The sequence below is a fragment of the Thunnus albacares genome, chromosome 22 (genome assembly GCF_914725855.1).
Source record: "Thunnus albacares chromosome 22, fThuAlb1.1, whole genome shotgun sequence".
In the NCBI taxonomy this organism is placed as follows: Eukaryota; Metazoa; Chordata; class Actinopteri; order Scombriformes; family Scombridae; genus Thunnus; species Thunnus albacares.
In genome coordinates this window covers 7,892,190-7,918,426 of record NC_058127.1, presented here as the reverse complement: position 1 = coordinate 7,918,426, position 26,237 = coordinate 7,892,190, and the positions used below count along the sequence as shown (strand labels likewise).

General features: G+C 38.5%; 1 long non-coding RNA gene across 1 annotated transcript; it reads left to right on the top strand.

Moving 5' to 3' along the window:
- The first annotated feature begins 4,178 nt into the window (after positions 1 to 4,178).
- On the top strand, positions 4,179 to 25,412 carry LOC122974401. Its single transcript, XR_006400382.1, has 4 exons — positions 4,179 to 4,188; positions 18,582 to 18,588; positions 20,208 to 20,212; positions 25,337 to 25,412. It is a non-coding gene; the product is annotated as an uncharacterized LOC122974401 (long non-coding RNA).
- The last annotated feature ends 825 nt before the right edge of the window (positions 25,413 to 26,237 follow it).

Here is a 26,237-nt window from a genome sequence, read left to right as displayed (position 1 = left end):
TAATTAAATTAACATTTATCTGCTTACTTACAAGGAAATGGAGGTAGCCATCTTGGAATATTACATAAATGCTCCCAAATCAGAATTAACGGGAGGTTTTCCCTTGTGTCTCGTTCCTAAAGGGGCACAGCAAGTTCATCTGGGTGACTCACAGGGGTAGATGGCAAACCACTGTAGCTGGTGAGCTAACGGCTAAAATGCTAACAAACCAGAAACATGTTTATTAGTCACAAAAGCTCTTTAAGCTAGCCGGCTTAATGCAATTTAATAATTGTTGGCAAACCATGTTTCCTTTGCAGAGCAGTTTGTACTTTCCTTTGTAGCAGTTTGAGGACACGGTAAGGCTCCTCTGTTTCCTCAAAAGTTCCCTTTCTACTGGTCGACAGAACAAATATGCATGCTTAAAGTTCACCGAGGTTGAACTCACAATTCTGATGATCATGGCGATTCCAGTGAAATTGATTTACTCTTAAATTGTGGGTGTTTTCATTGCTGGGCAGTTTCTAAATTTATCAGTAGCTGATCTACACATTTTTTTTTTGATTACTCCCCACCTGCATCCCGTTGATCTTGATTATTTAAGGCAGGTTTGCTTATTTCCCCTGATCGTTTGCCCCTGATCGTTTGTTACTCTCCAGTTCACACGTTGTACTGTGTTGGCATCCTGCTCATGCCTACCTCTCAGCTTTCTTCACATGCATCACCTGTTGTCTACAAACTGTCTGTATTCGTCCATCTCCAATCGTTACTCTTCAGCTGCCTTCAGTCTTCCCTCAACAAACTCCTTCTGGTCTCCTTTGCATCCTCCTCTGGTGCCTCCTGACCTTCTCAGTTTACCTCCAGCCACCTCTTTAAGTGACTCTTAAATAAAGTTTCCTTTAACCTTTTCACCTGCTGCAGTCTCTTTGGGTCCAATTTTAAAATACAGTCAGTATGGGACCTAGTTGGCATCTCTGGAACTTTGTTTACTTTCTGATAAGTGAGTTTTTAGAGATGTCAAAGAGCTGATTGCTGGACTTCTTGTATAGCTGACAGATCCTGCTATGTAATTGACATCTAACTTTTGTAGCACTTTCTCCACAACAACTGAACTTTTTACTCTTTACCTCTGCAGTTCCTATACCTGGACCTATTATTTTCATCAGTAACATATTCAGTTATGAAAAGCCCTCACAACATTTAATTTTGTGCAATCATCTACTCTAGTTATCCAGATATAGATATGGTTACGCTTTTGAATTTAGCAGAAATTGTTGTTGCAATCTACTGCATTACAGTGCAGAGCTCTTAAGTGCCAAATAGCTTTCCCATTTCAGCAAAATAGGACAGAAGCTCTTATCCTCTTATGCACAAAATAGTTTCCTGTTTGTCTCTTTATCCGTGTGCTATCTGTATCAGCGGACTAGTTGGCAGACAGAGGGGACCAGTCTGTCCCGGCGGGCTTACAACGTGGGCTTAATCTTCATTTACACCACACTCTAAAGTTTGCACATTTATCCACACAAAAGTGGACTTCAAAGACATGATCTCTGGATTTACTTACTCTCTTTGCCAAGTACTGAGTAAATACAGAATTAAAATGGAACCTACCTCTGAAGGCAATTTGGCGTTTGCTCTTTCAAGTTTGCTTATGAATCAGGGAGGCTGTAATCAAATTAAAAGTCCTGTCTCAGTACAGAAATATGTCTTGCGAACACTCTTGTTTGTTTGTTTTTTTGCTCTAAAATCAATGTTGAGGAACAGCAGGCCGGTTTCCATCAATAAGTAGATACATCTTACTTCTGTCACAGAGAAAACTGTGGATTTATTTCACCTGTGTGAACATCTGATGCCAGAAATTAGACCTTTGCTGTACCTCAGTTGCACACTACATACTGAAATTATAAAATATACACTATTTTCTCTCATTATAGTATTTTGGCGATTAGTATGCAAGAATTTAATTTACTTAAAAACACTCTTCAAAGACTTAACTTTTTGTTTTCTAAGATGTTCGTGTCTTTGGATGTACTGTATTTTCTTCCAGCTGTGAGCAGCTCCTCCATTACTGACATCTTTGATTACACTTAATTTTGTTTCTTTCAGGGTGAATGCACCATATCAAGAATATCTTTAATGCAACATGGCAACTCTTAATTTAAGTTGAGTACTTGTTTTAGAGTCTATTTGCATGAAGTTGCAGCTGTGTCCACTGTTACATATTTATCTGCTAGTTTTGAAGAGATTAATAGATCCTTCAGACTCCAGCAACATATAATCGAATACTGTTCCCGAAGTGGGACACTTGTTTGATTTATCATTTCTTATTGCTTTTGATTTGCAAACATAGTTTTCATTTCTGGGGCTGTCAAAATGCTCGCTAGATTAAATCAAATTAGTGATAAGACCTTCAGATAAGCTTTTTAAATTAGGTTTTAAAGAGGAAAAAACGAGTTGAGAAGTATTTATTACACTTGCTGTCATTAATCTCTTACAAACACATTTTAATTTCTAAAAAGAATCCGTTAAAACAGCTTTTTAATCAAACATGAGATCTCATTACTCATGGCTAAAACCTTGAATTGAGAGAAAAAGATTTCCTTGTTTTTGTCTTCAAGTTTTGTAATAAAGCCGCATACATAACATACATAACTGGTATGCACAGTTTTCATCACTCCACTGAGTCTGACCTTGACAAAGCTCTGTATTCGCAACAACAGTGCGGGTCTCATGACGTGAACATGGGGGCACGGGGGGAGTGCTGAGTCCAGTCCCAGCTGCTGCGTCTCATCAGCACTCTTTAAAAGAGGGTTCAAGAATAATTACAGCTGTGGACCTACCTTTTGCCGTGCGTATCCTCCGAGTGCTTGTGTGAGTACTTTGAATCTGATTCGCTCTCCTCTCGAGACTGCACGGAGAGAGGTTGAATGTTTTGGATAATGTTGCACTCCAAGGCTCTGCTGGTAATTACCTTTCTGAAACCGACTAAGCAGGATCGATGCTGACTGCAGCCGTTTTCTTATTGTTCATTTAGGACAGCGAAATACCTTCATGATGGAGGGAGCAAAGGGGCATAAAAGAAGTCAACTTGATACTGCATTCAAAACTGCTTCTAGACAATGTCTTCTGACATTTACTGATTTGGTTATAGAGCCCAAAACCCCAAAATCCCACTGTTGGTGTTTTTAAAAACTCAGCAAGGGAATTGGGGGTTTAGGAGTCCCATAACAGAAGGCAGACAGAGAATCCTTAAAGCACTAGTGATCATATTTACTGTTTTTGGCCACTCTAGCAATGTGGCTCTTTTCCGTCAGTGGGACCACTACTTTGGTCCCAGAAGATAAATCCTACAGTTTTTGGTGATCCACTGATTTTTCCTTTAGTGCCACCATGAGGTCGTCCTGTTTGGTTTTAATTAATTGTCTCAACACGTAGTACAAACATTCAGGGTTCCTAGGAGATGAATCCTCGATAACTATGGGATATAATACCAAATATTATGGAAAGTTTTATGGAGCAGATATTCAGGCCTACGTGGTGAACTGTCATAACTTTGGTGATCCGCCAACTTTTCTTCTAGTGCCACCCTCTGGTCAAAATTTAACTTCAATTTGACCAAATACCTGCAAGACTAACATTCCCATCAGTCTCTGCACTTTGTGTTTTCTACTAAATGTTAGCATGCTAACTTGCTAATAAAATGGTGAACATTGCAAATTATACATGGTAGACATCATCATGTTAGCATATTGATGGTAGCATTTAGCTTAAAGCACCACTGTGCTACAGTACAGTGCATGAATGACTTTAAGAGAAACTTTTCATGCAAACTTAACAAAGAATTTGAATCAACACTTAAACACCTTATGAAAGTTATAGAAATTATGTCTATCTTCTGAGATTTACTGTAAATTAGAATAGAATCAAATTGGAAAATTAAACATGGATATCATTTCTGAGGAGACATCTGTTGTTTGACTAAAATGAGCTAGGGGCGAGCAGTGTAAATTCGAGGTAGTTAAAAGGCAAATTCATAATATCCTCTTTTTCTTTTATGCAACTTTTACATTATCAAAGCAGCATGTTGCTGTTTTTGCATGCTTTTTTCCCAATTATGTGGGGGAAAAATCTCACTTTGTAGACTGATGAATAAACAGCAGCATGAAAACAAGCCACCGTTTTTACATTATGTTTTGATGAGAACGATGTGTGTGTTTATTGGGTTTGATTTTTCGGATTTCCTTCTCAGAGTTTAGGCTTTGCAGATACGGATCCAAATCCGGCTGTGGCCTAATTATAACAAATTATTTTCTCAGCCATTAGGAGAAGATTAAACTCAAAAGTACAGTAACAGTCAAAAGTTTGGACACACCTTTCCGTCCACTTGAATGATAAGTGTATCCAAACTTTTGACTGTTTCTTATATTTCAAAAATATTAATACAGATTTGGGAAAATAACCTTCTAACCCTAAACTTACTGTAACATTTAGTTCATATATGGTTCAGTCTCCAGTCTCAAAACCAGAACTACCTCCATTATTTATCTCTTAGAACAAAAGTGACCTCATGTTACCATTGTATGCAGGTTTACGCTTCAGCTTTGTTACTTTTGTGTCACTGCTCACGCTTTGTCTTTTGGATTTGATGAATACTCAGAAGCTTTTGAATGACAGAACAATGAGTGTGTTTATAATTTTCTGTCCCAGTCTGGCTTTATGTCCCTCCACCAGATGCCCTCAGGCTTTTTCTGTCTGTTTAAGACTGGACTGAGAAGGAAGAAGGACAGATAAGAGGTTGCAGATTATATTTAAGGACCACTTGAGATACTGTCGCATGCAACATCGGCTCTCATAGAAACTAAAGTGAAAGTGTCTTTTAGTTCAGTTTATGTTGTTTCATGCAGCTTTTAATATACAGACTACTCTGCTTGATAGAAGTTTATTTCCTGTGTTTTAAGTGTGATATGTGCACATATTTAAGGTATATTCATGTAATTCAAAGACAGGATTTTGGATGGCTTTATTGTGGACTTTGGCTTATAGATGAAGTTCTGTTTTTGACGTGTCTTCAGCCCAGAGCAGCTATTGCCTTTCGTGTTTTGTCTTGTTTTCCTCAGCCTGCTTTTCCCTCCACACCTGCCCTGCATTCAGTCTCATTAGTCATGCTCTGCTCCCAGTGTTTCCCCTCAGCCTATCAGCTCCTTGCCTGTTCCTTGTCTAGTCACCTGTCCCCCATTTCCTCATTAGTTCTGTTTGTATTTAAGTCCCGGTTGTCAGTTCAGTCTTTGTTGGATCCTGTGTTTAGTTTCTTCCGTCTGGCCGGTTTGTTCTGCTTGCACTCAAGCCTTTATAAAGAATTTAATCTTCAGCCTCGCTCAGCTTGAAGTCTTTTGCCTTTGGGTCTACCTGCTCCGCTCAACCTTAACAGAGTGAATTGAACCAGTCTGGACATTCATGAACAGCTTGAATCATGCTGACTTGAGTCTCCCTGCTGCTGTGGCCAAGTGCTTGCTCATATGGGGGGGGGGTTTCTGTAAAATAAAGAGTACAGTCTAGACCTGCTCTATGTGAAAAGTGCCCTGAGATAACTTCTGATGTAATTCGGTGCTTTATAAATAAAATTGACTTGACTTGATATACAGCAGCTGTGATGTGTGGTGTGATTCTGACTCGGCAAACCCTAAACCTTAGGTCATTTTTATGTCTTCTCAAAGGCTTGATTTGTGGGCTTCTCTTTCTGTGTGTCTTTTTTAATTTAATTCGACTGACAAAGCGTGAGTGGCCCTCAGGGAATCGGGGCGCAGAGGACCCAGCTGAAAGCTTGACATCCAACCCTGCTCTTCCTCCTCATGTTGCTCTGAGATCTTTCTTGTGTCCTTTGCTGGATCTGCTTCATGTCCTATTCAACTTAACTTTTTCTTTTCTAATCATGTCACAGTAACCCCCCTATGTATCTGTCATCTCTCGGTGTCTTAATCTCTGCTGCTAAATTGAACGAGAGCTGCTCTAAAGGCAGAAACATGTAGGTGTAAATGTTTAATTAATATCCAGTGGATAGATATTTGGAGCACAAGTTAGCTAATTAGCAAACTTGACAGGCAAAAGGGACTCTGGTCAAAAGCAAATAGAAAATATACAGTAAATGACAACTAATGACTTTATCTTGACAGCAGTATTTTAGTGTTATTTCGACCTGAGGTGACCTGCTTGGCTAATTTGGCTAGAAGTTCATTAATATGGCATTAACTGCACTTTGTCTTAAGCTTAACCAGTTTTAGCTTCAATAAACTTGGTTGTGACATTTCAGGCACTGCGACCTGTCAGCCAATGTCATCTGTTTAAAATAGTTCTTCTTTAAATACACACTGTCATGACATATTGTCAGGTTTTTTAGCCATGAAAGCGACACGGCTCAGCTCGTTTGTCAGTCCATCACTTTGGTCCAGACTGAAATATCTCAACAATCATTGGATGGATTGCCGTGAAGTTTGGTAGACATTTGCGTCCCCCACAGGAGGAACCCCTGGTGTGTGTTTGAGCGCCATCAGCCAACGCAGTCTCCCAGAATTTATATTCATATATTACTAAACTGTTTTCCCAGTAACATTGCGTTGGCAACTTTAATCACTACCTGGATTATGTCCACAGGCAACGTTTTTGTGAGTTAATGAAGCACATTTATATATTGCTCTGAAGTCAGAGGGAGACCAAGGTTTGCATCCTGCGTGTGGTTAGATTTTAGCAACAAAAGCACTTTGGTTAAGGTTGGTAAAGATGTACGTTTCAAGTCATTGCCGACTCTTTTCTATATTAAACCAAGACCATATTCCCTTAACCTTTTAACCAAGTGCTGCCAGTCCCTAAATATAACCATAAAAAAGTGTTTTCTTGGCATTAACAAAGATTTCAGCAGATTTTAGGGGCACAACAGTAGTAAATCCTTAAGTATACTACATTAAGGGTTAATCAGCTTTTGATTGGCATGGCCTATCAGGGGGGAAATCACCGCACAACATCGGTCAAATGGATTTTAGCATGTTGTGACTTAACCCTGATTCTATCTCATCTGTCCTCTTCTTCTTTCCTTTTTTTTTTGCCTGTCCTTTTTCTCAAATGCCATTCCTCAATCAATATTCAGTGCTTGTGATGGGCAGCTTAGCCATGCAGTCAGAATGACAACTTGCTTAAGCATCCAGAAAATAACAGACCGACACACCGAGGTGATTCTTGGGACTGTTCAGACAACTAATACCTCTCACGCTATCCAATCGAAATAAAGTCAAGAGTCACCCAGGACAAAAGAATTCGATGCCGCCCATAAAAAAAGGAGTCTTAGCTCGACGAATTGCACCCCCACTCTTCTATGAATGTAAAAGAAATAGGAAAGACAAGATACCAATGATGGATTTATTTTTTTCCCACTCTGATAATGCTCCCCAATATGACTTGCAAGGGACGCTGATGTTGTTGTCATGGCAATCCTCCCAGAGCTGAAATTATGGTCTGTTTGGCTCATAGCTGTCATTCAGGAGGTAAATTGCATACCAGCTGTTTAAAAGATTTTATGGCTTAACCGATATAACGTCAATGTTGTAATCATGGCTCTTTTGTCTGGATTCTCTTGTCTTTCTTTATTTTTGATTTATGTCACTATGATTTTGGCTCCAGTGAATGTGTGTAACAGCTTTCACATGCTGCCGTTATCTCTCAGACTCAACCATTTCCTGAGCTTCATTTGCCATCTCTCTCTTGAAGCCATATGGATTTTACTTATCAGTGTTTGGTGTTATTTTGTGTGCTTTTTGTGCATCTGCCTGATGTTGTCATCTCCCTGTTGGCTTTGCTGTAATGGAATTAGTTGGAGTTCCCAGTAACCTTTTTGTAAGAGGCAGAAGATTTATTGCCCCGGAGAGACCGAGAGGACATGGGTCTGTGACTTACTGGAAGTGCATGGTTTTACATTACACCTCACTAGTTCACAAAACACAAACTTTAGGTAATACACACACACACACAAACACTAATAGACTGTAAATCTGTTAAGATGTCAGAATATTTGTGAATGGAAACATATTTCATTCAGGCTTCACTGTCTGTCACTTTACTGTTTCAGGGGTGGAAGTAGAATAGACTAGGTTTTGTTTACCCACCTCCATGATAACCAGGCACTGTGTATGAAAAGCTTCAAAGCCGCAGAAGTGTTTTTCTTGACATTGCCATGAAGATTTCAACAGATTTTAGGTATTCTACGTAAAGGGTTGATTCAACCCAGATTTTGTGATATCATCTCTAAAATGTCTACCAGAGTACGGTCACGGCATTTCTCAAAGCACTGAAATTTTAAAATATTCGGTAGCAAATTCTCCTTACAGAAACGGCGTTCTTATTACTCTGGATAGTCCATGTAATTGGCTGTTAACTTTTTCTTTGGAACTACTTTTCTTCCAAACAAATAGTCAAAACAACATTTGATGTTTTTCTGTGGATTTCCACAGAATGTAGACACTATTTTTTCAGAAAGACATGTTGCTGCATAATTCTTTCTAATGTAGATTTTCAGTGCTTTTAGTCTATCGTATTATGTTTCAAATAGAAATTAAAGATTTACATATTTGACAACTGTATTTGTTCTAGTTACTCTACAGATTAAGATTTTACATCCACAACATATGATAAGCCTATAAAATACAGTATGGTATGAGTTATAGATTAATTGCCCAACTAATATATAGAGTACTTAAAATTATCTCAATCACAATCATCAAAAACATATCGGAGCATCTGTAATATTCTTCCAAAAATATCTGTAAAATGAGTTTTTTTTAATTTTGACATTTAATGACATGTTTCTGATGTACTTAAAGAAATAGTTCAACATTTTGGAAAATACACTTTCGTTGCTTTCTTGCCCAGTTAGACAAGAAGATTGATACCACTCTCACAGAGCCCTCTGTTTCCAGTCTTCATGCTAAGCTTTGCTAACTGGCTGCTAGCGGTAGCTTCATATTTACTGTACAAACATGAGAATGGTATCAATCATCTTATCTAAGTGGCAAGAAACTATAATAGTGTCTCCTAAAATGTCAAACTATTCCTTTTTAATAAAAAAAATCGAATGCAAATTTGAAACTTTTTCTTGTAATACAACATTTTTGTGTATTCCTACTTGTACTTCATTGACGTGAAGACTTCTTAAATCACTGTCCTACCATTTATGACCATATGTAATTTAAACTCAAGTAATAAAAGATTATCGTCCTTGAGCCTTCACCTGCTATCTGGCGATCGCCATAAATAGCTACTCTAACCCTAACGATATATGGTGCAGCTGAATCAGTAAATAGTGCTAATTTACCCTCTCTGGGTAATTAGTGTAATTGCTCTCTTGAAGGTAACTTTGCTATTTACAGCAGAGAGAGGACAGCTGGTGGAAGAGAGGTGTGGAGTGGAAGCATGTAGGATGCAGTGAAAACGACAAGAGGGGAGCTATTTGTGTGGGATAACTGCACAAGAGTTTGCTCTACTGTGTGTCATTTTACTCCAACAGCTGAATTATACTGAATAACGCCTGCTGGAAAATGTGGAAAATGACCATATCTCTACATGTTTGCAAAGGAAAAGCGACTTTGTTCTGAACTTTATTTAACCAGACAGTTTGTCGACAGAAAAATCCTGGTTTTGCAGACACATGTGAATGTGTGCATCTATGTCCCTGAAGCTCTAATCTCGTGCCTTGTTTAAATGACAGTTAATTATAGAGTTTGGAGTTAGGAGGATTTCTTCATCAGGTACGTAGATGAAGTGCCTGGGTTGCTTAACCAAAGCAGGATACGTTTTGGCTAAATGGGGGCAAGTACAGAAACTAGAATAGGGCTTATGGTACAGTATACAGGGCAATTAGGGCAGCAAAGTCCGTATGGACAAGGCACTGTGGGCAGGGAGGAGAGATCAGGGCCTGTAGAGGAAGAAGAAGGGGACAAACAGCATTGATGTGTTATAAGTGTGGTGTTCTTTCTGTCTTTATTTCATTCATGTTGCCTTTTTTCGACTATCATTTAGCCAAAGGTTTGATTTGCCAGTTGGCATATTTGCACCCCAGACAAAAAAAGACCCTCCTGGCCTGACAAGGAACTAAAGAATAACACACACTATTGGTAAATGGCACTCATTTATCAACAAAGTTTTAGTCCTTAGAGGTTCTGTAGGTTGAAAATGTAGTACAAAGTACATTACACGAGAGTAGTCTTCCAATTGGACAATGCCAGCAGCACCTCCCTCCTTGTCCGTCCTTAACCCCTGAACAAGCTCCTCCTGTTCATATGTCAGCGTCCTTGACTAAGACCCTGAAACCCAATGGCTCCCAACGGTAAGGGCAGCGCTTTGCATGATAATTTGCCACCATTGGTGTTTGAGTAAATTGGAGGCAAATTGTAAAAAGCACTTTGGATAAAAGGGGAAACACAAGTAGAAAACTGTCTGTTAAGGGGTTTAATTAACTTGAAAACTGTGTGCTTGAGTGCCTGGGAGACCTATATTCTCATTTTATCAAATGCACCTAATTTGGCTACATGCCTTTTTACCTCCAACAATGGCTTTTGTCAAGGTGCTGGACACTAAGCAAATTAAACAACGACACATGGAAGCGTTTTCCTCCTACCTTCTAAAATCACTACTGTTGAACAATAACAATATTTCATGATGTGACAATACTATGGTGTGTGTGTGTGTGTGTGTGTGTGTGTGTGTGTGTGTGTGTGTATATATATATATATGTATATATATATATATGTATATATATATATATATATATATATATATATATATATATATATATATATATATATACATGGACAAGAAATAAGCAAAGGCAAACTGATGGGGAAGGCTTTTCCAAAGTTTAGGAGAAACAACTGTAAAGGCAAGGTTACCTCTGGATTTTAAATAGGAACAGGGAATAGATAAAAGACCTTCATCAGATGATCGGAGTGGCCGACGGCTAGAATGTAGGCTCAACAACTGCTATATATGCAGGGAGCCAGGCACACACAAGGCCTTGTATATAATTAGTAAAATTTTAAAGTCACTTCTGTGTTTTACTGGAAGCCAATGAAGGGAGGCAAGAAATGAACGTCTGTTACATTCAAGCCCTTGTCAAATAAGTTCACACAATGTTGATTAAGCCTATTACCAGCAGGTGAATCTCTCTGTATTTCACAGTATACATGAAAGAAGTCTCTTGTCTCTCTAGTCCCTCTACTAGCTTGAACGTGGGATAAAGTAATTTAATCTTGCGGCTCTTCTAGACTTTCCAAATGTTATCAGACCGAATGGATCAAATTCTGATAGTGAAACGAGTCATTTCGCAGGCATTGTGATGCTCAAAACTATTATTATTATTATTATTATTATTATTATTATTATTATTATTATGACACTGTTTTTGTTATTACTCTCACTGCCAGAAGTCCTGCACTCCAGCTTTAAGGTTTGGTTAGGTTTAGGGAAAGATCACAGTTTGAGTTAAAATAACTACTTTGTTAAGGTTTTGGAAACATTGTGGTCATGTTAAAAGGGGAAAAAAAAAAAAACAACTTAACTCTAAACAGTTAACGGTGATCTCCAGTCCTAACATCTGATATTTTGTTGATCCATCCATCCAGCCTGTTGTCCTTTTGTGGACTTAGTTGCTCTATAATGTCACCTCCTTTCCTCTTTTGCTCCTGTCATAATAACTATGGCCACTAGAGGGCTTTTGTGCACTTGAACGTAAACATATGTCATTTTGGGGCACTCGCTGAAATGACTGATTTTTGTTTAGGTTTTTTTTTTTTTTTAGGTTAGGAGTACAGTGTCTGGATACTCCATATGCAAGTAGACCCATGCTAACTTAATTATATTCCTTAGTTGATATTTCAGCTGGTCACTGATGCTGCAAACACCCTGTTACATCTCATCCCAACAGCCCACAGCCCTCTGCAGTAACTGTTAGAGTCAGATTCACTGAACCATGTCCGGCAGAAACTGTGATTCACTGGACCCGCTGATGTTTTGCCACTCTTAATCTATTCTTTTTTTTTTTTTTTTTTTTTTTCCTGAAGCTGCTACTGGAGCAGTGTGTTCATGGTCTCTGGTCTAATCCCCCTTCATGGTTTTAGACAAGTTGTGTACTTGTGAGTTGAATATTTGTGGCCAATTTTAAAACTTTCACATGTTCAACAAGCCTTTTCTAAAAACTCATTGACAATTTTTTTGCTTATCGCACTCCCATTGTCTGGGATGACAATACTTCATGTGTCATTAGTAAACTTATTATATGTTATAAGCTGTCAAACAGACATTCACATGTTGCCATTATTACGTCCATGCCAACAACACTGGGGTGCTGAAAATTGAATTAATGCAAAGGACAGCAAGACGGCAAGTGTTAAGGAAAAGTATAAAAGATAAAGTCACAGGGTTAGGAGAGAGACATGAGGAGAGAGCTGAAGCTTAAATGAATGTAATTATGCTATGGTAATGGGCCCTGCTCTGGCCTCACTTCCACGCTAATTCAGTTTAGAAAATGAGAAGAGGACATGAGTGTGAAAGTACCAGAGGTGAGAGAGAGATGTGTATGTGTGTAGATGTATGTCTAAGAGCATGTTTTGGTGTGTGTCTGAGTAGGATTTGCATGAGAGATAACTGAGCTGAGCCAAACAGGATAAAAGGGATATACAGTATGTGTCTGGAAGAGAGAGACAAAACTGAAATGAAAGAGTGAAACTGAAGCCGAAAATATGAGTATACAGTATATATAATAATAGAAGAAGAAGAGGTAAAGAGAGAGAGAGAGACGTAATTGGTAGATACAGTTCAGTAAGTGTACTTCATGGTTATCCTGTAGGCAAAAACATCCAATCAAGCTCATAGACGAGGAGACAGCATCTGCTTATATCTCTCGCCACGCTGATGGTAATGGAGAACAATTATAATTAACCTGAAATAACTTGAGTAAGAGATTTCCAACAAGTTCAAGACAAGGTGAGCATCACAGATGCACGAACAGGTACCGATATGCATGCAAATGAGACACATTTATAAATAGAAATAAATATATATATGCGCACGCTGGAGTTTCATTATGTAGTCCACCACTGAAACCACTTGTGGGCATCGTGGGCTGTAGTTGACTAGTCAAGAATAATTACATTTTCACTATATTTACAGTAATTAATATGTAAGACATCCAATGCTTGTGTACACAGTTTCTATAATAATCCCACGTGCGTTATATTGCCTCATTTATCACTATTTGCCTGTGGCATTGTAACAGTAGGAGGCCAAGTGTTTTCAGTTCTGCTCCATTCATTTGTTGCATTAAGCTATTGATTATGTAAAAAGCTACCATGTATGTTTTTTTTTTTTAAATGTAAAAGCAGTGGTAGACGTTTAAAGTCATATTGAATTTGCAGATATTTAGCTTCAGCATTGTGAGTAAAAGGGAGTATCTGAATATCATTAGTTTAACAAGTATTAAACCAAAGTATTGGAAAAATTAAACTTGTGACCTCATTATGATTATTTAAATTACAGGATTACCGAATTTATTACAGTTCAGTACCAAATTTTATGGCGATTCATTCAATAGTAGTTGAGATATTTCAGTTCAAATCCCTAGAAGCTGCAGGTGGAGCTGTGCAGTCAACCAGTTTTCTCTTGTGAAGAGAATAAAAAGATGAATCCGCAGTTGAAGTTGTTTAAAATTAGTATGGAACTGTCAAGATAAGCAACATGTGTTCTCTCATGTACCTGTCCCGTGGACATCAAGGGGGCTGCCTGCAGCGAGGGCTTTGATCCCAGCAGCTCAGCGCTGTTTGTAAAGTCTCTACAGTATCTGTTCACAAAACTAGTAATCCTACAAAGGAAATTGTGGCTTCTGCACAGTTCAGTATCATGCAAACCCTCTCAGCTCATAAACACATGTAGTTATTAAACCCCAGAGAACGCACAAACAAAACATTAATAACTGCATCGACATACAGCACACGTTAATATATCTTCATCACTTGTGACCTTATAGATATTAATACCATAACATGCATGAAAGACATATGAATGCACACAGATTTTCACATAGAAACACAACAATTTGCACTTAATATACTTGCACATGCACACACTAGCCTGAGGCTAAACTGAATACCAATCATTGCATAGGCCAAGTGGATTCAAGATTGGTAAGTGTGTGCACACGAACACACACGTTAATATATCTTAATCACTTATGACCTGCTAGATATTAATACCATAACATGCATAAAAGATATATGAATGCACACAGATTTTCACATAGAAACACAACAATTTGCACTTAATATACTTGCACATGCACGCACTAGCCTGAGGCTAAACTGAATACCAATTATAGCACGGGCCAAGTGGAGGCAAAGCAGACCTTTAGGGTTCAAGATTGATAAGCATGTGCACACGAACACACGTGTCTTGTTTTATTTGGCTTAGCAGCTCTGAGGAAGACGTTTCATTGTTTTCTGCTGTCATTCAAAAAAAATGGATGGATAGTTTCTTTAACAGGAACAGGAAATATATATACACACAACCACCCAACAATGACAGGTCAATACAAACATGAATATAAGAAGTCTGAAAGGGATTATTTCTTGGCAGGCGGTGACATTTCGTATGGCAGTCCTCTTGACATGTTGTTCCGCATGTCTAATGGGATCGAGAGTGTGTGAGAAACACAAAACGGAGAGAAATTATGCATACATTTGGCCATCGGAGAGCTGCTTGTCTCCAGTGTTTTTGACAGAAGTTTGAACATGACAAGAAACAAGACTTTTTTTTTTTTTTTTCACCTTTTGGTCGGCGGATCCCCAAGAGACTGAAAAGAGCGAGAGATGAGAAGATGAAGGTTACAAGGGGAGAGAGGTATGAAAACAGGAAACATATGACAAAGCAGGTTTTTATACTGACAGTTCCCTTCTTACAATACTGTGTTATTAAGAGGAAAGTAAATCAATAAGAGTTACAAAGTACAGTGGTGATTCAGTGTGAAGCTATTTCTCTGCAGCGTTAATTGAAGGCGTCACTTTGTCCTCATCTGAAATCAAACCGTGTAATTTTTTTTTTTTTTTACACCTTGAAATTGACATTTGAACTGAGCCCATCATCCTCAGCTGTACTTTTGTATTTAGCACTAATTGGCACTGCAGGTATTTGGTCATAAACCAGAGTATTGAACAAATTCAAATTTTGACCTGAGAATGTCATTATTAAGTCAGGAGATTACCAAAGTTATTGCAATTAACTCTGAAGGGACTGTGAACGTGTGCATCAAATTTAATGGCAATTCATCCAATAGTTCAATGACGAGCATGTGACGCCTGCTGAGCCAGGTGACAAAACATCTGCTCTGTACAGGATGATTATAGGTTCCCGTTCCCAGGCTGGCTGGGGTGAATGGCAAGCTGACAGACTGATGATTATTTATTCCAGAGGAGAAACTGCACGTTACATCAGCCAGGCTCTGAAAATAGAGGCCAAAATAAATCAGGCAGTATGAAAGTGTTGAAAAACATTGAAAAAACAGTAGGAACATAGTGTACAGTGTCAGTAAATAGTGTTCAAAGTCTGCAAGAGTTCAATGTCACTTCTTAAAACTTACCTTTTTTTTCTTTTTTTTTTTAAGAAAAAAGCCTCTTTAATCTCAGCTCAGCAAGTTTTATGTTTCAGTTCCACGTGTTTTATGTGTTTTAACCATTTAATTTCACAGTTTTATCTTATTTTACTATATTTTGGGTGTTTGATTCTATTTTATTTTGTCCTCTATACCTTTTTTAATTGCTGGATTTCATTTAATTGGGGTACTGAATAGTTTTAACTTGATTTTTTTTTTTTTTAATCATTTTGGATTTCATATAATGATAATAATAATAATAATAATAATAATAATAATAATAATAATAATAATAATAATAAATATAGAACATACACCAGCCTGCACCTAGAGGACTGATGTGAAAATGAAGCTGATATAAAAAATGCATGTGCACTGAGGCCACTTCCTAAACACTGCATTTTTTTTTTAAAATGCCAGAATAATTACGTTCTGATCAGCAGTGCCTGAGAGATTACCCAGAATTCAACGTGGGCAAACTGTAGCATTTAAACCATTTTTTTGCCTGTGTGATTCCTGAGGCGTTATGGCAGCATCGCAACATCCTCCATTGTCATGTGTGTCCAGGATTAAATCGCTGCCCGGCCTCCAACCACTTAGCTGTCCTACTATTTATATCTGAAATGACTCCAGCCACTCCCATGCTGTATCTTTTTTCTATCGGCTCCATCCCTCCGTCTCATCCATTACCAGGTCTTTCCACTTGTGTTTCTTTTCCCCCTGCTCCCTGATTTTCTCTCCCTTAATTCGATATACATCCCTGCTCTCCCTAATGTCTTTCTACCCCGCATCTCTACCTGTCTTTCCTCACCTGCAGCAGCGATCAGAGTTGACCAAGCGTTTCATTGTCCTCTGCATATTTCATGTTGCAACACTAAAAATACCATGTAGTAATGGTAAGTGATAGAGTGGAACGGGCTAATGATGCTTTTATCTTTTCATTATAATGCTATGAAAGCTAATTGGACAGATTACAAGATAAAAAAAAAAAAAAAGTACTTTGTCCCTTTCACGTCAAAACAGCCTCATATAATTATAGTTATAATCTCTAATACAGATCACTAACTAACCACCATGAAAAATTAGGGAAAGGATTTGGTTACAGTGACATTGAAGCAAGAAGAGTGGATGAAAGTGTTGCAGTTTCAACATCAACAAGACCTTAAAATACCCTTCATGCCGTTGGTTTTAAGCTGTCATCAACAGCTGCACATTAATTCTTTTAGAAACATCCCAGAAATGAGTACAAGAGACATTAATTAGACATTATGAATGGAGGAAAGTGTAATATTTTTGCAACCTTTTATACATTTTAGGGTTACAAAAGATATTTACTTTCATTATGGACTGTCAGAGAATAGTGAAAAACTTCTATGAGTGCAAACACAAAGATATTTCATTTACAACAGAGAGAAGCAGCAATTGTTTTAATGAACTCCTTTGAGCACTAGTATATTTTAACTCTCAAGTTAATGTATATATTCAGTCCCAGAGCCATATTAGGTATTCACCGAAGGAAAAGCTGTTAATATGTGCTTAACAGGAGGATGGCTAATTAAACACAATACATGTTTTCTTTAATCCCATAATTAAAAAAAAGCCCTTAGCTAAAAATATTAGCATTAACCATGTTTAATCCTTAACCGCCGTCTTGTGATGTGTTCATATCTTATTTATGGATATATGAAACTTTAAAAACACAAAATACATCGTGTAAGAAATGACTGTTCTGCAGATTAATGAAAGCCAAAGTGGTGTTTGGGTGACTTTGGTCTGTGCTGGAAGGATTTGGCGCTCAGTTTGTGTGATTGAAACAAAAAAAGTTGGTGCAAATCTGGCAGAAACAAAAAAAAAAAACAGCATGCACAGTATGATATAAAGAGAGATAATCTGTTTATTCTATTACATATTCAGCCAGGTCTCCCTTTATAAAAGACGTATCTGACCTCAGTAGGACTTACCTGGTTAAATAAAGGTTAAATACAGTAAATAAAGCGGTTTAAATAAAACAAATATTCCAGATATCCATAGTACTCAGACATTACTGGTGTCCAGGAAAAGCATATTACCCTTTATAAACACTGTGTTTGGAAAACCCCTAGTTGAAGTTGGAGCCGCAGCCATTGTAACGTTAATTTCTCTCATCTTTCTCTCTCTCTCTCTCTCTCTTCCCTCAGACTCCGAGTTTTTGGCGCACAAACACAGCAGCGGTTCCAGTTGTACAACTTTTGGCACAGCGCTGCTCCTCCTCAGTCTCTCCGTCTTTCACCGTTTTCTCAGGCTCTGACGTCTTCTGGCACGAAAACATGGCAACAAACCTCCCAATATGAGGTGTTATTAAAAAAAAATTGCACATTGATTATCTGCCAGTTCCTCAAATCGTCATCTGATGGGAAAGTTTTCAGTCTTGAGGAGCGTATTGTGCTGCATAGAAATGATCGTTTTGAATATCTCATTACTTTGAATAAAAGAATTGAATATAATCACCAATTTCTGCAGGCACTTCTTGATTTGTCTGGCAAGGTTTAAATATTATGATAAATTAGGAGGAAGTGCCTTGTGAATGTAGAGTCTTATTTGACTAAAAGAAGCCTATATTCACCTTTTTCTGACATTTTATTCAATTAAATTTCAAGATATCAAGCAAATCAACTTTCTCTCCCTTGTTTTTCCTTCAAATTCTTTCCCTTTCTCTTCTTTCTTCCCCACTTTCCTCCCTCTTCTTCTCATTTTCTCTCCCCTCTTTTCCATTCTCATCAAACCTATTATAATAAAGTAACTGCAGATATATTAGACCAAATCGTTATGAATCATTTTTATGCCTCTCTGCAATGAATATGGCCAGACTAAATCAAATTAACCTTTTTCAGGCCAGATGCTCCGGATAGCTAAGGAAGATTCATATCTCTCTTGCACTCGCTCTCAGTTTCACAGTGATGCAGGATTGTATGTTTTCCATCTCTCTTATTGCTGCTTTACCTGAAACAATCCTCCTCCAGCTCTCCGTTTTTATATTTTTAGGCATATTTATGTACTAATGTGACCAGGAGGCAACCTACAGCTCCTGCTGTTTATCAGATGAATGTTGCCAGAGCTTGTGCTAAAAGAGGACATAATATGCACAATTCCAGGTCTGTATTTTTATACTGGGGCTCTACTGGAATATCTTTGCATGACTTTCAGTTCAAAAAACTCCTTATTTATCTCATACTGGTCCTTTATGCAGCCCCTCAGTTCAGCATCTGTCTGAAACAGGATGTTTTAGCTCCTGTCTCTTCAAGGCCCGCCTCCAGATGAGCACACTCTGCTCTGATTGGTTAGCTTCCGAAAGCTGCCTCTGAGCAGGCATCCGCCACCTCTGGAGCCTATGGATGTATAAAGGGAACTGGATACAGGAAGAGCGCCAGGCTTAAAGACTTCCATTGTGAAAGAGACGTCTTTAAATCAGCGAATAAATTTTTCTGAGCGTCACAACCCCCGCAAAATGACTTGTCTCACTATCAGAATTAAATCCGTTTGGTCCGATCACATTTCAAAAGCCTAGAAGAGCCGCTTGATTGAATTGTTTTATCCCCATTCAAGTTAGACGGAGGGCTAAACCGGAAGTAGCCGACTCGGCCAGCGAAGGTCACTACTGCGCTTGCTCTATGGGTACTTTCATACCGGGAAGTCTTTTTTTTTTTTTTTTTTTGCTTCATGCTCCTCTGAGCAACTTTCATAGGAATGAACGGGGCCCGCCTCCAACGCTGTATCCAGTTCTCTTTATACATCCATACTGGAGCCTAGAAAAATCTTCAAAATCAAACTCGTAGTCGGATATCGCTTCTTTTTCCTGTTCTTTACTCAAAATATAAACTTCTCAAACATCCATACATGTTTGAGTCCGAATAAGATCCAAAATATGCAAGAGGACGACGTCAACGGCCGGTGGCAGCAACAAAGGCTACGGAACGGACGGCCGTTTGTGGACATGCGTGAACGATCTGACGTCAGTTTGACATGGAAGTAGAGATAACTTACCAACAGAGCGTTCAGAGCAGGCTGAACACTGGCTTTTGACTTGAAGGAAGCATTTTTACATACATTTACCTCAAGTTTTGGAACTTTAACCATGTTTAACACACACAAACATACATATATGTGTGTGTATATATATAATGTTCCAGGGTATAGTGGAGGACGAGGGCCACCGCGTCGTCCACTGACCTGTTTGGGCGTGAGGTAAACAGCAAAAGAGGTTGGTGTCCATCTTGTTGCATGGGGACCGGTTACCTCTGTTGTTTGTGACAGCCTGGATACCCTGCCACATACAGCGAGTGTTGTTGCCAAGGTAACACTTTCCCAGTTCTTGAGAGAAGTTTTGCTACTTTGAAGGATTTCTGTAGTGCATAACGGGCCAGGCTATACTGTTTTTTTTTTTTTTTTTTCATCCTCAGATCTGAAAGCTGTGTTCTGTTCTTTGATCCTGTTATGAATGTCTTTGTTGAGCTGTGGCTTCTGGTTTTGAAACACGCGGATGTTCTTGAGGGGTACAAACGTGGAGGTGCACCAGTTAATGTAGGAACTAACAGTCTCTGTGTACTCGTGGATGTTGTCTGTGGCTTCCTCTGTGTTTTTAAAAATAGTCCTGTAATTCTGCCAGCGAACCATTTGTCCAATTTGTACAGTTTTCACAGCTGCTGTCAATGATATCTCATATGAGGTGACATCATTAAAAAGAGTGTGCTTACTATTTGTTTTACAATGTCTCACAGATCTCATTCAATTATCAGAAATTAGACCCAAGTTGTGATAAACTGGAATTATCTTTTTTTATTATAGGATAAGATTTATAGATTTAAGATATTATAAGCTTCAGAATTTATTTTGGTGCGTTAATCCTAATGTTCTTGTCGACAGCGAGATGTGATGATTAATTTTATTTGTGTCATGTTTTCCTTTTTAATCGCTACAACATCACAGGAGCTGGGAATTGAAAAAATGCAATTTCTTTTTTTTTTTTCTCCTGCTGTTATCTTCAGTCTTTTATACAATATCTTAACATTTCCTTTAACATTATAGATCTTAAAAGCACCAGAACATACTAAATAAGTGAAGTGGACCTGCTGTTGGAGAAACTTTACCTTTTTGCAGCTCTCATGGTTATTTCAGACTTTATATTTTACATCCTATGCCCATTTTCAAACACAGACAAAGCAGGCATGGAAGATGTTTTTCCGCACTCTTCCTCCCCCGTCTCCCTCATCCTCCTGCTCTCCCTCTTTCTCCTCTCTCTCCCTCTAATCATCCCTGTCTGAGTCATTCTCTTTCTACCTTTTTTTTTTTGAGAACATCTCACTCTCTCCAACCTCATTTTTCTGCTCTTTTTGCTTTCCCCTCGTCTCCATCGCTGTCTGTATTACCTTCTTTCTTTTGTCTTTCTGTCTGTCTGCTTCCCTCCTCCTTTCCCTCTGTTTTTAAGATGTTTTAACCCTTCATACTTCCCCCTTTTTTCTCTCTCTCTGCTCCAAATCACCAACCTCGGTTGATCCGGTGATACACCAGACAAGGGAAACTTGAAATTGTTTTTATGTCTTAAATGATTTAAGGTGAAAATGCCTTTAGCTGCCTTCAGTGTGCAGCAATGTTGCCCCATGGGTACTGTTAGATATGGCTTGAACTGACACACACACACTCAAGAATAGAGATGCTGGGGAAACAACAGACACCGAGGCAGAGAAAGATAAGCTTGTAATATTCACCATTTCGGTGGTCATCTACTCTTGCAAAACGGCTGCTGGTTTCCACATGAAGTGGACAAATAAATCTACATAAATAAGAACAGATAAGAAGAAATTGCACACTTAACAATACAGAACATTGCTGACAAACCAGAGAGCTGTGAATGCAGCGCTGGTGATTTAGTTTAGGACTGACAGCTGATCTTTGAAAGTGAAAGCCGCGTCTCAACGGTCACCAGCTGTACGTCATTTTCTAAAGTGAGACATCCATTAATCATAAGGGTTGTTTTATGGATGCCCACCTCTTTTTTTTTTTTTTTGACAATACATCAAAATGTCAGTGAGCAAGCCACTAAGTGCCAGATGGCTCCTGATGTTGGCGACAAATTACAGTTGCTTTGGATAAAAAATGTATTTGCGGTAATATAATCAAATTATGCCAATGTATTGTGGTGTTGAGAGACAAAACCTCTGAAATCCAAGAAAAATTTGAAATACTCAGTTGGGAAAAAGTGAAAACGGATGCTTGTATGATGTCTTCTGTAATTATTTATACCTACCATTAAAAACTTACCATGAATGGGTGGGTGCACTGATTGATGGATACTGTAAGATTTTGGCTTCCAGCACTTGGAATGAAATCAGACATCACTTTTTGGCACTTCATTAGCTTTGATCCAACACAGAGGGCTGTACTTACTAAGCGAAGTGCTGGCAGTAACGCAGTTGGGTGCCTCCAAAAGTACTGGATCTGATTTACTTATTTGTGCGGAACTGTTTTGCATGCAGAGATGGAAATCTTGCCTGGGTCCAGACCTTTGAATCCACCCACTCCATCAAGTTGAGTTGTAACGAGTTGACAATTCTGTCAGGCAAATGGAGACAACTTGCCAAACAGAATGTTTATTTTAAGCGATTGTGCAAAACTCTGGATTACAATGTCTTCAAACATTTGGTGCCAACATTTAACTGGATGTAAAGCATTTTTGATGTAGAATCTGGGCCAAGAAACAGCGTTGAAACTTGGCAGACATGTAGAGCATTTTACCGTATTATTAGTTATGTCCAAAATTTCAAAGAAGTAGCAATGGTGGATGACACAAAAGGAGATTATTGAACAAAAACTTTGTGTGTTTGTGTCATTTGCTGTCTAACCGTAGCGTTAGGTGGCTATAGTGTGATATCAGCAATCTTACAAGTTCATTACATGTCACGCCTTGCGAGACAGGTCTAATAAAGACTTGGTCCCAATCTGTGTCAGATGGTATAATGAACTCCTATTGATTTATTGCAATAAAATGTTTACACATCATAAGCTAGTGTCATCCAGCTGCACCACTCTCATCTTCTGCAAATGTAGTGAAATAATGAACCAGCTATGGCTTCGAAAAACTTAAAAAAAGGAGAATGTGAAGAAATTTGCAGTCAGAGAAGACGGCTACATGAAATACTGATTTTTGCAAAGTAAGTTTGAGGTAAATATTTTTTTAGCAGTGGTATTAGGCGTACTCACCAGTGTATTCTGGGTTATTTCATGTTGTATTCTTATTGATTGGTTTGTAAAAGTTGGTTTGTAGCAACAGTCACAATCTGTCTTTGGTCGTCAAAGCTCCAAATCCGCCATTGGTGGACCCAAGATCCCAAGACATGATTATCAACTTTTATCTAAGATAGTCCAAAATCTCTGTGTAAAGGGGCTTAAAACTGAGCTTTTGTACTTATTCTACCATGACTTTAAAAAAAAGCACATTGTCTTCAGGGTTCAAGATTTTGTTTTAACGGATTAACGAAGCAAACTCTGTCAGCAGAGCTCAAGGAACGGCAATGCACCTTAACACCCTCAGGCAGGAGCAGGGGACTCCACTTGGAGGATCTTTAATACCTTTCTCTTCTTGTGCCATTTAACACACACACACACACACACACACACACACACACACACACACACACATACAAACAGATGGCTGCTGGCGTTAAAATAGAGCTAAGTGGGCCAGGAATCACTCCAGTCACTTCAGTGCTGCATTTAATCAACTGCAGACCACAATCGCTCTGGGTGGTATAAAACCGCTTCATAACCCTGTATATATGTGTTTGTGTTTATGTCTGCATGTCTTTTGTGTGCACCCTTGCAAGCTGTTTTCATTCAGGCGTGTTTGGTGGTTTGTATGACTGGAGGGAATATCTGCGGCGGGGGGTGAGCTTATCTCAATTACAGTAGACAGAGTTTTTTGCTTCGATAAGCTATCTGACATGCGTGTTTATCTGCTGAACCATTACATTCTCTAAAGAAATAAAAAAATACCCACAGCTAAAAAAAACACACACACTGATACTGTGAAACATTGTGATCTACAAAAAAAGACAAAATAATGATCTAATCACACTTACAGTTTTCTTCAGTTCAAACCAAAATGGAAAAGTTTAACTTGTTACATTTTGCTGGTTTGTCCCTTAAAGCCTCTTGTGGCCTATTTATGAGCAAACCAGAGACATGAATTCACCAGTAGCTTACCTCACAGGCAGAGTTTGGTAATCTTGTAAGAATGTTGTGAAAATGGAAAAAAGGGATTTGAAAATTAGTCAAAACTAACTAGATTAATGTTTATTTAACTTAAAGCAACATTATGCAACTATTTTACATTAAAATAACAGCTTTAAAATCATTTTAATGGTACGCTGACATGTAATTAGGAGAATGGCAGCTCTTTCATTCCCACTCTGCACCCCGAACGCCTGATCTTGCACTACGTGACTTGGATTGAGCAGGATAAATAGTAGTTACCTGCATGTCCCCAGTTCCTGCTGCTGCTGCCGCTTCATATTAAAAGCTTTCCACTGACAAACTAAACTTGTGAAGAGTTTAAAGGACATGAAATGTGTTTACCGCTTGAGTTTGTGGTGCTATTCTTCAATAAAAACAAGACGACACAACAAGATTTAGAGATATTTGGAGCTATTTGTTCAGCGTGGCAGTTAGAAATAATACAGAGAGGAAGAGTACAAGTAGAAACAGGCACAGTTTGATAAAGAGCTGCAGACAACAGGCTCTTAGTACACCTTCAGCAAACAGCACATCTCCAACAGCCTTAACAACTTATTTTACCTTGTAGTGAGGGTACCACTCTATTGTTACACAAGGGAACACTATTGAAAGGGGAACAGACTTCAGCACTTACTGTTGTGACATCCCTCGCTGTGCTTCTGGCTGATCTTATTTCTGTGATCGTTAACATCTGAAACCACAGCAGCTGTGTGTTAAAATGTAGTTGCTAATGTAGCTAGCGTTATACTGACTGACTTGTGTTATTATGATCCACATCATCTCCACACACTGTGGAAAATACAGTCTGGTGGCTGCTAGTATGTATCTTAATTCTGTTGATAATGATATACAGTAGTTACATATTGGTGGGCTCATCAGGCAAGTCAGCCGTTGCTTATTAGCTGAAGACCCATCCACAAGTACTCATAAAAATGTTTTCATCAGCAGTAATTTAACACAGATCTGATACGGCTGAAAGTGATCAGGAAACAGTAAAATAAGGCTGATATCTGAAAGTGCAAATTTCAGGCGCATCAGTGCGACCAATAAAAATGTTTAGTCGCACTTGACAGATTTTTGGTCTCCTTGTTATCAACAGAATTAAATGCACCAGCTTCCTGTAATTACCACTTGAGGCAGCAGAGGCCGCTGTTGCTGCTGCTCAGCAGATGTTACATAGTCTTGCTTTAAAGTCTCCCTCCACTCAAAGATGTGTTTTTCTTCATGTTCCTTCACTGTGCAGAATGATGTACAGTAATTGTAAGAGACTGCAGATGAAATTAGCTTCAAGCTCACTCTGGTGCAGTGCATCAAATGTTCACATTTATGTTTTAAAACTCTACATTGTCCCAATAAATACAGTACAATACAGTATGTGTAGAGTTTGACACTAGAAGGCATTCCCCAAGTAGAAAGTTCCTCTGTGCTCATCTTAAATCTGAGTTCAAGACATGTATCTACCAGCATGATTTGTGACATCACAGCTAGTTTGTGGCCAATCATTGGCCAGTATACAATTTACACAAGTGTGGCGTTGAAACTTGAAGCCTCCTGTGCACAAACAATGAGAGTGGACTATTACAGTGAAGAGGGAGGCATCTTGTGTCCAGCAGTTAAAATGAAATGAACAATGTTTACATTTTCATAGATTCTGGATTTTATTGAGGGAGAAGGAGATGTAATTTTAAGGATTTAAACAAGGTATTTGTCCTTTTTTCTGAGGAAAAACACCAAACAGACATAAATTATTAGTCAAAGCATAGAATCAAACTCTCTGTGAAACTCCTTAAGGGATCCAGGAGTCCAGGACAACCTATTTTATATTAAAATATTTGTCAAGCTTGACTAAAGTCGTATAGACTTTGTATTTTTAAGCCTGCATTAATAGATTTTTTTTCGGCCACTTGGGAGCAGTGCAACAAAACACATCGTTGACATATTACCACTTAACAAATGTCTATGGCAATGTTGCTCATTTACACATCCAGCAGACAGTAAGTTTGTCTGTTTGCTGTTTGGTGCTGAACAGGTAGAGTGTAAAGTAGGTTTATCAGCTGAAAACACCTGCCTGCTGCAACTGAAAACGGAGCCGACGAGAGCGGCGAGACTGAACCAAAACAGCCAAGTGATGGATGGTAAGACCAAAACGATGTGAAAAAAGAAAAAAAAAAGTTTTAATTATCTTGGTTCAACACTGGATTTGAAATGTAAACATTCAGCATCAAATCTGGACAATATGGGAAAAGAGATGGTGCACTGGTGTATATATACAACAAAATAATACGCATATATGCAACTACATTTCTCATAACCTTCA